This window comes from Varroa destructor, unplaced genomic scaffold (assembly GCF_002443255.2).
Source record: "Varroa destructor unplaced genomic scaffold, Vdes_3.0 BEIS01000006.1, whole genome shotgun sequence".
NCBI classification, from domain to species: domain Eukaryota; kingdom Metazoa; phylum Arthropoda; class Arachnida; order Mesostigmata; family Varroidae; genus Varroa; species Varroa destructor.
This window is the reverse complement of record NW_019211459.1, coordinates 19928128-19940170: the sequence shown is the minus strand read 5'-3', so window position 1 is coordinate 19940170 and position 12043 is coordinate 19928128. Positions and strand designations below refer to the sequence as shown.

General features: G+C 37.9%; 1 protein-coding gene across 1 annotated transcript in view; it reads right to left on the bottom strand.

The window, feature by feature from the left end:
- Window positions 1-4059, bottom strand: part of LOC111253138 (RNA-binding protein 47-like) — a 58848-nt gene extending 54789 nt beyond the window's left edge. The window contains exon 1 of the mRNA XM_086992305.1: window positions 3869-4059. The gene's annotated coding sequence lies outside the window, so the exon portion shown is untranslated. The remainder of the gene's footprint in view (window positions 1-3868) is intronic.
- Window positions 4060-12043: the final 7984 nt, after the last annotated feature.

The following is a 12043-nucleotide window of genomic DNA, read 5'->3' as shown; positions in this document are numbered from 1 at the left end:
TGACAACACAATATTACATCGGCGCTGAGGCAAACCAAGATAGAAGGGTAATAGAATACGCTGACGGCTCGGCTGTCGAGTGCCAATATACAGACATGCGGATACATAGATCGTAAGCTCTAAATAGATCATTGTACGTCGGTACTGGATGAAATGGTCTGGTAACATGATGACTATGATAGAAATAATGACGCTGCTTTAACGGATGGTAGTACATTTTCATGACTCGATCCAAATGTCTGTTCAGAAAGTAAATAATGAACATTTTGTTTACGATTTCTATGGGATTTTGCGGCTGATCGAGACAGACGCTGGCGGTAGTAATACGTTCCAAAAGAAAATCTTTAAAACATCGCTAATGGCCGAATCCGGTACTTGTTGCTACAAGTGACTAATCAAATTAAGGCAAGGCTTTTCCCGCCAACACAAAAATTCTCCTAGATCTTGTGACGGCCGACTTGACGAGTCAAAATAGCTGGCGTTGTTAACATCGTAGTGGTAGACGAAGTTGCCACCTAAGTGAACTTAATGAATATTAAGTGTTTGCAAATATGAAATGAGCAATAGATATTAGAATGCGCGTACCGGTTATGCGGTGGTGCCTGATGTCGGTCCACTGACTATTTATACCCAAACGATTTTTCGACAAGCTGGCACATTTCCTAGCCAAGCACTGCACGTGAGGAAGACTAAAGTCTTCCGATTTCGTACAGGGTTAGGCAAGTGTGAGTTGCCGTATCAATAGCCATATGCACGATATCTTGTTAGATCGGAAGTAATTAACTTAACACGTAATGTAAGGAATAACAGCGACATCTACAAGTATGCCGTAACTTTGTGTACAAAGCTAACATTCATAATACTGTAAGCGTGTTTAAACGAACGATGAACTGCGTTAAGTTCCCTTAAAGCATTCAATGAAGAGTTTACCCTGGGCAAATTACATACATTACTTGCTCTTTCTTAGCTAATTCATTGGCTAGACGATAACGAATATTCATTTTTTTGAGCCACGAAGTCATGATCATGAAGGTGATATATAAGCATCTATCTAACATCGCAGCTACATTCAATTTATTGTTCCCAATTACTCTATTTATGATTGAAATTTTATAACCTTATATATAATAGAATAAAAATTACGTTCTGACCCTACGATAAGCGGAAGCTATTGCTCGGTTGCTAAAAATTCATCTCATCAATCAGCTGGACCTCATCTAAGTTGTAATAAAAAAAATGGCTGTCACAGGGAATTGCGAGGATGCCTCGACGCTGTTAGGAATAGGACTTATTTGACACAGTGTGTTATGTGCAGTAGCTGCCCTGTCTTGGATTTCCTAATCGTTATCTTACATTTCAGCTACTTACCGCACACGTCGCAGGTGGGACCTTTAGGCTCGGCTTGCTCTGCCAAGGAACAATAGGCGTTGTCTCAAACGTTTCGTCCCTATACAATACTTGTAACTTATATATGCATATATAAAAGATGGTTTTGATGAAATAGCGTATCTCTGGCACCAGAGTACACAAATTGTCATTATCAGTCAATCAATGACTTCATTGATAACTGCCAATATATAGACCTCATAGCGTTAACCGGAAGTAGAAGTTTATGAGGGCATATTTTGAATGAATTTGATGTTTTCCTATCTAATCAATGTTGACAAGCTGTTGTTGTTCCCACTGGTTTGATCTATCGGGTCAGCAATTGCTACGTCTTTCGTGTGAAATCTATGAAGAAACAAACTGGCTTTCTCGCTATTACACGTTACCTATTTGCAGTATTCAGGGATATGCCCAAGAAACTCACATCACGGGCATGTAGAATAACGTACAGCTCAGGCCTTCGGAAGTAAACTACTGCGAGGACGATCTCGGATACTTAAGGCCAAAGCAAGTTAACGCATGAGATATAATTGGAACGCCACTTCATGAAAAGCCCATCTATAGGCTGCAACATAGCGTGTCCAATCTGAAAAGGGAGACTGCCCCCACAGATAGAGTGCAAATTTGAATAGGGCAACGTTTTGGTCTCCGTTCATCAATACAACATAATCAAGTGGCCTTATACATCAGCAGCCTGCAGTGTCTACGTTTCACACTGTGGTAGGAAGGCGCTTCAGGTTTTTCTGTTAGCTTTCCCAGTGTGGTTTTACGTACGAAGTGCAACATTGCTCGCTTGCATGGCTGCTGCCAGGCGAAGCCTTCACCTGACGAGTAGCAAAGTCCGAAGAGACTTTAAAGCCGGAGGTTTTCGGCCACTTCAGGCCAACGGTCGGCTAGCAAAATGCATGCACATACACTTTTCCTTATCATGTAATTACTGGACATAAACAGTAATCCGTACTAAACTACCGGTATATATGAATTACCGCACTGTAAAATTCGCCAATTGCCATTTTTGTCGAAATGGAAATAATTTGTCTAGCACGACGCTGACGTCAGCATCGAGGATCGTGTGAAGTCCTTTTACAAAAAAATATCGATCTATTTGCATTTTGTAGTCGAAGGCACCGCTTGATACAAAGTTGAATCAAACCAGCAAACTGATACTCGACTTTACCTCTCTTATTGGTCTGCGTGACTTCTATTAAATCTATTGGGAGCAAGAACACTATGACAAACACAAGCCATGGTGGAACAATTCCACAGCCGTATACATATTATGTTACGAGGTATAGATAAATAAATAACATGCATCATCTAGCATACAATGATATTCCTGAAAAAATATAAACCAGTTGTTATTCGACACATATTTGCTACAAAGACCAAAGAAGTGGGTTTCGAGAGGCGTCGACGTCTCAAGCCTGATGTAACGTAGCTGGTGCTTGTTTATTCATTCATGAAGGGAAAGCGTTGAAAGTTGGACACGATTCAACTGGCAGAAGTTTACCCAGCAATAGATGATGTGGCACCGATTGATCAGAAAGAAAGAAGATAATGGGTGAAAACGGATCGGCCAGAGGGAAAAAGAAAGAGACAGAGTGACACAAATATACAAGAATTCTAACAAGAGGGTGGTCATTTTTGCTTTCTATATTACAGGTACTCACCCCTTTGAGCATTGATACTTTGCATTTTCAGCCTACATAAGTCAATAGAAGTACTTATAGTCATTCTAGTCGGTGCATATTGTATTTCTAAATGATAGGAGTATTCCAAACACATATATATTGCCGGTTATCTATTTTATTATGCCGGAAATATATTTTGGCGGTATTTCTTCCTGTTGTTATAATCTAGGCATTGGCCCATGCCAACGAACGCCGCCATCTTGCTCTGTGATTTAATACTGCGGAGAACAATAACGTTTCCAGCAAAATCGAATAGGACAAGTCTTATGCTGGACATAGGATTCAAAGAAAGTGACTACTATACGGCAAGCTTTAATGCGTTTAAACTGTTTCTGAAACCAGGAGGACCTTCCTTCTTCGCGTCGAGAGAAACCCTCTGGCACAGTACCAACGAAACCAGTGACAATTGCTGTGACACGTAGTAAAGCGTTTCGGTCACGAGTGGAAGTTAATAAAAGCTGCAAGTTACTAACGCGATCTCTACCACAAGCTAACTTCCGGTAGTATTCTAATGGCATTAGCTCTGACAACACTCGCATGATGCGGGGCAATCGCGCCTAGAAGTCATCTCGAAATTTGTAACAAAAACTGCTAAAGATGTATTTTCACATTAAACAGAATAATCACCTCCCCAAAAACGATCTAACAGCCAAGAAGGTGATTCTTTTATGCGTTGGACTGCGAAATTTCGATTTTTAGAAATATCGTTATCTAATGATCCGTTGCTTTTTTTGAAAATTAGAGGATACTACTATTTGAAAGCAAATGTTAGTAAATCAGATAAAACAAACCTTTTGGAATCTTTCAAATGCCGGTCAGCGAGTTTTGTAGTCTAAAGATTCATATGTTTTTTATTATAGTTCACATGTATAAAGAAACACCACACTATCAAACGAGGCATTTTTATGGTCTCTGAATTTCGACTATTGGATTCTGTCAGAAATACATTCCAAACCTAAACCGCTACTGTTCGTTTTGTGGCGGTTTTTCGGGAATACCTAAAGCGGTCCATGTTGACGTATTTGGCTATGCTCCTATGGAAAATCAGCACGGGCTTATTAGGCCACCGTATACGTACGATATTATCCGTAAGACCACCGCATTTGTACCGTGAATAATAGCTCTGCCATCGCCTTAGATAATTTTCCGCTAAATCCCCCTTTGAATTCGATATTCTTTTCTCAAATGATTGAAATTATATGAGGTAATGCTGTGTAATTAATAGATCATTTAGCTCTGAACATTGTTCACCATATTACCGTTTTCTTAGACCTCTAGATAAAACGTCTTTCTATTTACTGCTTCCGGCCGCCTGCTTCATCCGTCCACTTAATCTTACCTAATCTTTGGTCAAATCGCCTATCGTCATAATACGCGACAGTACTGGCAAAGTGTGGGTGATAGTTGTAGCAGCAAAACTGGTAATGTAAAGCAGTTGCTCATCAGCTGCGTGTTTGAAACGAGGACTTTTTTCCTAGATTTCTCTCACACGAAAGTCGTAGGCTTAGTGTGAACGAAAGAGATGTTACGCCAATATCTATGCTGGAGCAAAACATAGATAACTCCAGCAATATTCCGAACTAATACCTAATAGGTGGAGTACATGACGTTAGAAAAGAGCATTGCCGGAGGAGCGCGCATCGATGTTGTGTCAGTACGAGGAAACCGAGCGCCCGCACTTCACGGCTTTCCTAAAACAGTGGGACACCCGTCGGCTAAAAACCTGAATGTATGTCTAGTTGGGGGGTAAAAAGGAACCAGTGTAATAAGTCTGCCGAAATATGTGTCACTTTGAATACTCGGCCTTGCGGTAAACTATAAACATTATGATATCACGATGTATCCATGTTAAATAAGTTATATAGATATTAATATTAAGCGCCCTTTCTACAGTGCAATTTTCAATCGTGTGTTGTCTCGTTTATTCACCAACTCATATAAACTTCGCGAACTGTTTTACTTGAATTTAAATTACTCATCTTTTTTGATACACATGAAATATTTATTATATAGCCTCGTCGGCCGCTTATCTAGCCTAACGGTCAAACCTCATCCCGAATTGCATATCGACTCCTCGAATGAGGATACCTGTTACTGGGAAAAAGCAGACTTCCAGTTATAAGAAGCAGATAAAGTCAGACTGACACTGGGCACTTTGTAAATGAACTGTTAATTATATTCAAATAAAATAAGTTATACTTTATAATAAATAAACGCCGCAACGCGTTATGCTTATTACCACAGGAACCAGCCCGCCTTTCAGAGGCCGCCTTGCTGTCACGTAATTCTTAAAACCGGAAAATATTGTATTATTTTTCAGGGTGTGATTGTACTGCTTGCAAATCCGTTCGAATCGTTTCTTGAAAAAAACCTGATGTGAGTTTGGTCTTTCCCTTCTTTTGAACCTGGCTACTGTTGACCCACAAAACTTTCTCGGCTTTCAAGCTCACTGTTCCGCAGTGTCGTATGGAAATACTCTAGGCGATACTTACAGTTATTTTGTCTGTTATCAAGAATAGTAAAAAAAAAAAACCTTGAATTGAATAGATGCACGTTTTTTTATGTCGCAAAAAGCACATCGAGCCATACAGATACTATAAACATACGAGGACTTTGAAATGCTAATAGTCCATGATCTGTGTGTACTTAACAGAGAACATTTGATAGTTAAATAGTGAATCTGGCAATGAAGACCTTACCATGAATATTTCTCTAATCGTATGAACACTGAAATAAAACAAAAATACCGAATTTTTTTTTATATTCATGTGATAAAATATTCACTTGTTTATAGAGAGGAATTCGTTTCACCTGAACACAAAGCAAATATCGGTAAACAATCTGATATTGGCTTTGGATATTTCCCAACACAGGCAGAGATCTCTCCATCGACCATTATTAAATAGAACGATAAATAGAGGTACGATCCGATAGCGGAGACGTGCTAGACGTCAAGTTATTAATTGGTTGTGGATTTTCCAAAACCTTAAAATAATATTACATTGTTCTTGTTTGGGACACCACATTACCCCACGGGGTCGTTTCCGTAGTCCTCACATTGATCAATCGTGTACGAGATCACTTAGAACTTTGTCAAGTATCATACAAACTGTTTTCATCGAGATTGTCTGGTAACATAGAGATAGACACAGGTTAGAACAAAAACGTGCTAACTAGATCACTCAAGAGCGTATAACGTAGTACATCTATTTTTCAACGTAATTAATTTATTTAGTCATGCGATTGTGATAAAATTTAAATTACTGATGGGAGACCTTAAAGTCTTTGTTTTGCGATAACTCAGCTATTTTCTGCAGCATCTAGAATGAGATTATTAGAAAATTTTGGACAAGTCATAAAAACAATATTTTTAACAGAAGAAAATCTTTACCCTGTTGCTTGTCACATTAATCGACTGTGGATAATTTCCACTTGTACACTCGTAGCATGTATGAGCGGCCATAAGATACAACTGGTACAACTGTGAAAAATTAAAAAATCCTCTTAATCAATTCGGTGAAGTTTAGCGTAAGATTTTTTCTTAATGTAGAAAAACAGCTTTAGCATTATCAGAATATCTATTAGCTTACGATTTCTTGTCCTAAAACTGAAGTAAGCAAATTTCGTCCCGCCGTTGATTTATTTTACAAAGGCTAAGTATTGATGCCATAACAATCGTATGAGTGTCTGAAGTTCAAGAAATTCATTATTAAGATTATCTTAGTAATGGCATGGTGCAATAGTTATCGATGACTGTATAGTAAGTCTACTTGACGGCGTCAGGAAGTCTCTGAAGGTTGGGATCTACCTTTGTAGGTAGAAACTATCAAAGAGAAAATAAGTAGTTTTCAAATGATCACTCCATTACGTTGCACAGCCCATAGTATCACATCACGCAAAACAGTTAAAACAGCGGGGAAAAAAACCGAGTAGCTTGAGTTGTTTGGAGTTCCGTACAGCTGTCCTTTGGAGCAGTTGTGAAATTTGTCACCGTTGTATAGATTTTCCTTTAGCTTTCATGTTTTAGATATAGTGAAGCGCCTACGCAACACCCGTTCTTGTACTATTGAAACACGTGCTTAGCATGTGTACCTCATAAACAGACAGACAATTATTCTTGAAAATTATGTAATGATAAAAATAACGAATTTCAACGATATTTACACTTGAAATTGACCAGTGTGTTTTTTTTTTTGTTAAATACTATTAATTAACAGCTATAAACATATTTTCTAGATTGTAAATACGTGATTTATTTTGTTAAAAAAAAAACTCCAAATGTTAACGAGAATTGACCAATAATTAAATGAAAACTTTTAATATTGAAAGCGATTTCAAAAGAACCTTAGCATACTTCATAGGCCTGTCTTTATTATTTAGCGCAATTGGCCTTCAACAACATTGTATTTATACATCGCAACGCATCCCAGTATTCCATCACCTATTTTTACGGTTTACGAATAAACGCGAAAAAAGAAGTCAGCCCTAATTGATCTATTTCCTTTAGAATCGATTTCTTTAATTTCTAGAAAACTAGAGAGTCTCTCTCTTTTACATAGACTAAAAGACTAGTTCTCGCGCTACTTTTTCTGATATTTTAACTGTTAGTTAAATATCATTTACTAAAAATATCCAGTGATCAATTTTCGTTTTTGCCAAATGCCCACACGTTCTCACGTTTCGGATGCGTCAGTCATGCAGACGCGTATAATTTAAGGCTCCGATTTTTCCCAACAACGACCCAGGCCCAATCTCCATCGTGATTCCTTCATTCCTAGCAGGAATGAGAATACGCCTTGAAACAGCACGTTTAACTTAGCGAATGCTTCGAAGACACCCTCAACTGTTTGCTATTTAAATTATCATCGATTATTTTTGCGACCACGTTTTCAGGCCCACAGTGTATACTAATACGAACTGGCGATCTCTATTTCGTATATAGTGATCGTTTTAAGATAAAGTCTTATCTAGTTTATAAAAGTCAGTAATTATCTTTAGCATTAATTTGAAAGTATCGAGAGTCGCTCATTTAACCAAAACCAAAATAGAGGCTATTCGCTACGATTCATTGAAAACCAATTTAGTGCAAATCATAATAAGGAACATATGGTTGCTAGTAGTAATTTACTGCCGTTCAGTCGCGAAGGCCGTTCAGGCTTTTAATCAAGCCGGTCTGATTTCTGCTTCGTTGATGTCCGATAAAATCCCAGAGCAGGGCAGAATAAGGTTTGGACTAATATGGCGTGCCGTGTTTTTTACACATCGAAATTCGGCCATATGTATTTTCCGTTGAGCAGCGTTTTTCAAATGATCTTCGAATCGAATTGAAAAAAATTCAGCTTAAAAAATGTAAAACTTTACAACTTTAAGCTACATAGTTTACACGACGTTTCAGCAATGTGCTACTTTTTCGTGTTGCGAGTGCATTTAAAAAGTACTATGACGATCTGATGTAATGTTATGGTCGATCAGCGTTGTGAAGTACAAACTACAAGCAGTAGCAAAAATCAATATTTTTAGGATCGATCTACAATCTGTTAACATAGGCAGATTGTTCGCTCCGAGTCTTACGTGAAGCTTTGATATATACTACAAAAGATAGGCAACATTAGACTAGAGTATAGTAAGAGTTATGCATCTGAGAGATGGGTAACCACATCATAGCCTTGGTTCCCAATGTTGTACTTTAAACGTCGGACCTGTTTTAGCTTATCGATGCACTCTTTCAATAAGTCGGAGGAATCAGGATGTTTTCAACGATAAGGTTTCCGCTGAGAAAGTACAATGGTCCATAATCCGGCGTTCTTCGATGTCTGTAAAAAAAAAATGCTTTTTCCTAGAACTAAGAGAGCGATTAAATTACGTAGCAATGCTAAAGAATGTATTCACACGGATAACTGAAAAAAAACTGGACTGTGAAATAGCGGTATTTTCAGATAAACGCATTCCTTCAAATGATAGGCAGTATATGAATACTACAAAACCTGATGCTATGATACGAATCACCCTATTCTGCATTTAACAGTTGTAGTATTCCTGTCCATGATTCCGTAGCACGCATTTAACATGTTTCAACTAGCAATCCGAAACGCGACAAGTATTTGTTTTTATTATCACGCTATAGATAAAAATCTTATAATGCAACTGCCATTCCCAAGCGACGACCGAAGATGATGCTCTTGTGTACGCAGCTGAGTTGATAAAGGGCGGTCGCTGATAGCCAACAAAAATTGAAGCATTGCACAAGCAGCGCCTGAAGTCTCTTGATTTCTCCCAAGCGTCCTACGCTAACCGTTGCGAACACTGTAATCGTTTATTTAAAGGTTAAATGGGTGCTTTACCAACGCGGTGAAGGAAATGAGGTGTCTGTTATTCTCGACGTGCATTACACATCAACTTCAGCTCTTCAAACGGGCTTAGATTTACACTAAGACACACTTGATAAAGGAATCCTGTATTTCCGAGAGAGGTCGACATCGCACTTATTATCTCCATAGGCATATTTACCTAATAAATAACCACTGGGAAATATTATGCTGAGAACTAAATATCAGTACATGTTCAATCGCCATATAAACAGCGAATCACAAATTGACGAATATAATTCACAGTATATTGGTGTGCTGTCATGAGCATAGGAGCCTAGATGCTATAGTTCCATGTGATAAAAAGAAAAAAAAGTGTTAGCGTTTTTAATGGCCCAATCATACGAATTTCTACAAACTGAACGTATCAAATGATAATGTTATGAATTATGCTGCAAAACAAGGAACTATCAAGCTCTAATGTGAGGATAATAGTTAAAAGAAATATATCGTCACCAAATATACAATGGCATGTTAGAAAGCAGTCCTTACTCACACACTCACTCACATTGTGTTGTAACTATGCTATTCATAGAACCAATCGATTGCATTATAATTAAGCATCATTGCAATTTTACTTATCTTCAGGTAAGATAAGTAAGGGAAGTACGCCGTTTTCAATTAAGGCTATTTACTTCTTATTAGCTTCCATTGAGAAGTGACCATACGACTTCGGTGATTTAAGTACGTAAATCATCAATCTATTCACGGATTTATTTAAAGCTCATCTTTTTTAATGTAAATTTGCTGCACAATTCTTCGAGAAGAGAAAAACACTTAGATAATCTATAGATCTGTATTCAAAAAGAAATTACGGATAGACACGGCTTTTTTTCTGTAAATCGCAAAAGATGCCATAATTAAATTAAGCCATAATCTTCAAGGAATCTATGGTCCCGATTTTACTTAAGCAGGCATCGTAAAATCAAAATAACCAATATAGAAATGGCATCGACTTGTCAACTATACATTGACCATACGGGAAGCAGCATAGACAACTACAATCTAGTTTAACTGATATTGGTTAATTAGTTAAGATGCAAGTAAGTATGTAGTAGAGTTGTGACACTCCATGCAGAAATCTAGATCTCGGATTATTTTTGTACGTCTGGTTTATTCAGCCATGTAGTGAGGTGCCCTAATTTCGTCTGGTCTACAATGGCGTACAAAGATGGCTGCTGCCTACAACAGCTCCACTTCAAGTTTTTATTTTTTGTTTAAACTTCGCAGTACCTTTTATCCCACCTGGAATCCTATCAACATAGACTAGGTTTACGAATTATGCCGAGAAAAATCTTAGATTTAGGGCAGGACAAAGAGAAGACAAAAAAAAAGTTGGTTTTAAATTTTAACAGTGGCGGTGAGCGAACTTCGTAAAGTTCACGCTAGGCATATATTTGCATATAAAGTACCTTGCACTGGCTTTTACGATTCTTATTAGTACTAGAGACTGGGTGTCGATGAAAACATCTGTTTCATCTTGGCTGTCATCGAAGAGAGCACTGTCGTTTGATACTTATGCTTACAAGAAAAAGCTAAGCTCAGCGAAGCTTAACTCTGCCTAACTTTGTTTTTGATTCCATTATTTGCCTTTAAAAACTCTTCTACCAAAAAAGCGCTAAGAAAAACTACATTAGCTTTTGTGTAAAGTGATTGGAGCATTCTTATCCCCCAATCAACAGTCCTCGAAGTTTTCTGGAGCTAAAAGTTTGTTTATTTTATTTATGGAAAATTCCGCAAGCCGATGACGGTGTCTTGGAAGAGTATGCTTCCTTGTTCGAACTGCACAAGACGCATAAAAATTCATTTTAAATTAGCTAAAATAACCCGTTGGGACAGCTTTAAATTCCTATGCACTCAAAAAAATTTTACTAGGAGTTGCTGATCAGTTGCTTTTCCTCTTTGTCTAATAAAGCGAATGCGATACATAATGCTGCCGAAAGTCCGGACGCAGGAGTTTGTAGTGCTGACTCGAAATGCTATGGACGTTTGAAGCGAACCACCGATATTTGCCAAATCATTATCTAGTTGAGGTGGATCCCGTCGTCACTCGTACTAAAGCGGTGCCACGTAAGGACAAACTTTTGTCCGGATAGCGACCACCATCTGGCTTAACACTACGGCTAGCAATTACCCAACAGCTTGTTCAAGTGGTAGTCTACAGAAAACCGAGAAAACTTAGCGTTTACTTTTGCCTATGATGAAATCATAGCAGCACATAGTATGCAATTACATACGATATGTCATAAACGATGCAATACTGTGATTAATGAGATTTTGGTGAATGATTTCACCCGCTTCATATGTACTTTTGTTTAGCATATGAAGAGCATTCTGTTATACTACGAGCACATACTGAGTTTACTGTAACGTCGCTAATTTGGAACCGCTGGGTCTTTGCCTTAAATCTTGCAGGGTTCACATAAATTAGGCTAGAAGAATTTTCAGTGAAGTTAATTATCAATATTCTTTTAAATGATCGTCAGATAGTGAATATTTATCATTATTATTATGAGAGAATGGATATAAATGGTACGTAATGAGACGAAATAGAAAGGGGCTGACAGCGAATAGAGTCAATGTTAAGTTTATTCCAAGCTG